Here is a 2,500-nt window from a genome sequence, read left to right on the forward strand (position 1 = left end):
AATACTGCCTCCTCTCACAGCACACAAACAATGGCAGGAATGAAAGACACAGGTCTGCCACAAGCATGGAATCGGAGCGCCGCCTGTCATGAGCCAAAGGTGCATCCTGACGTGGCAAATCAGATGATGCCGCAGGCATCCACTTACTATAATCACAATCAACAAACCGACCGGCCGCCCCCCCCCCCCCCCATTACACCTTTCCATACAACAATGTGTACCTTAACCTAAACTATACTGTACCTTAACCTAAACTATACTGTACCTTAACCTAAACTATACTGTACCTTAACCTAAACTATACTGTACCTTAACCTAAACTATACTGTACCTTAACCTAAACTATACTGTACCTTAACCTAAACTATACTGTACCTTAACCTAACCTATACGGTACCTCAACCTAACCTATATTGTGCCTCAACCTAACCTATGTTGCGCCTTAACCTAACCTATGTTGCGCCTTAACCTAACCTATGTTGCGCCTTAACCTAACCTATGTTGCGCCTTAACCTAACCTATGTTGCGCCTTAACCTAACCTATGTTGCGCCTTAACCTAACCTATGTTGCGCCTTAACCTAACCTATGTTGCGCCTTAACCTAACCTATGTTGCGCCTTAACCTAACCTATGTTGCGCCTTAACCTAACCTATGTTGCGCCTTAACCTAACCTATGTTGCGCCTTAACCTAACCTATGTTGCGCCTTAACCTAACCTATGTTGCGCCTTAACCTAACCTATGTTGCGCCTTAACCTAACCTATGTTGCGCCTTAACCTAACCTATGTTGCGCCTTAACCTAACCTATGTTGCGCCTTAACCTAACCTATGTTGCGCCTTAACCTAACCTATGTTGCGCCTTAACCTAACCTATGTTGCGCCTTAACCTAACCTATGTTGCGCCTTAACCTAACCTATGTTGCGCCTTAACCTAACCTATGTTGCGCCTTAACCTAACCTATGTTGCGCCTTAACCTAACCTATGTTGCGCCTTAACCCAACCTATGTTGCGCCTTAACCCAACCTATGTTGCGCCTTAACCCAACCTATGTTGCGCCTTAACCCAACCTATGTTGCGCCTTAACCCAACCTATGTTGCGCCTTAACCCAACCTATGTTGCGCCTTAACCCAACCTATGTTGGGCCTTAACCCAACCTATGTTGGGCCTTAACCCAACACACGTTGGGCCTTAACCCAACACACGTTGGGCCTTAACCCAACACACGTTGGGCCTTAACCCAACACACGTTGGGCCTTAACCCAACACACGTTGGGCCTTAACCCAACACACGTTGGGCCTTAACCCAACACACGTTGGGCCTTAACCCAACACACGTTGGGCCTTAACCCAACACACGTTGGGCCTTAACCCAACACACGTTGGGCCTTAACCCAACACACGTTGGGCCTTAACCCAACACACGTTGGGCCTTAACCCAACACACGTTGGGCCTTAACCCAACACACGTTGGGCCTTAACCCAACACACGTTGGGCCTTAACCCAACACACGTTGGGCCTTAACCCAACACACGTTGGGCCTTAACCTGCTCTGTAATTGTCATACGACGCGTTAAATTAGTGTAGTGTTGCCTAACTGCAACCCCCGCAATATAGTTTGCTACTCGCACTGCCCGGTCCCCAGTGTATCGCTTCATGTTAAACACCTTGCAGCTATACACTGTAATGTGGATGGCAGCAGGACGTACATGCTCAATGCCCTTTGCAGTTGTTCATTGGCATTTGCAGTTGTTCATTGGCATTCGCATGGCGAAGCACTTAGCCTACGCTGTGGTACGGCCTGTGTCAACTGTCCGCTGATGTTGTACGTCCAAATCACACACTGTACTGCACATTGGTCCTCATGTACTGAATGATACATCGTGGTACATGTGACCGTACAACGACTGCGCCAACAACGGCGAACCATGCGGTCCAAATGTTGTGCACTCAGCTACGTGTCGTCTCCCTATAAGAGCTGGATTGCAGTGTGGTATGCCCTGGATGGCGATCAGCATGAGCCGTCTGTTGATGTAGTGGCGCGTGTTGTCAGACGTAGTCGTCTCTTCTCACACACCGTGATAGCATGGTGCACTGCGTTCCACATCTGCGACATGCGACAGAGGCCGGTTGACAGTCGTTCGCGCAATGGACATCGCATACGTACGGGGGCCACCTTCCACGTGTTCGCGAAGCGTGCACATGTTGTTGCGTGTATGTGGGCAGACATAGTGTGTCGTGACACCTGACACAGGCATGCAACAATCGTTGAATTTGCAAATGGCGATGGACGCCTACGTTTGCTGGTGACGTTACGCAAATGAACAACTGGTAAACCGTTGTGGTGCGGTTGTTCTCGCTAGAGGTGAATCAGTGATGGCGACGATCGGTTGAGCTACCAACCGGTTGTTCCAGCGATACCCACCATGCCCACGAACGTGAATGGCATCTGGGTGTGAAGCGATACGCGGCGGTGGCTGGGTGGGACCGTCCCCGGCCG

This window comes from Schistocerca serialis, unplaced genomic scaffold, assembly GCF_023864345.2.
Source record: "Schistocerca serialis cubense isolate TAMUIC-IGC-003099 unplaced genomic scaffold, iqSchSeri2.2 HiC_scaffold_398, whole genome shotgun sequence".
In the NCBI taxonomy this organism is placed as follows: domain Eukaryota; kingdom Metazoa; phylum Arthropoda; class Insecta; order Orthoptera; family Acrididae; genus Schistocerca; species Schistocerca serialis.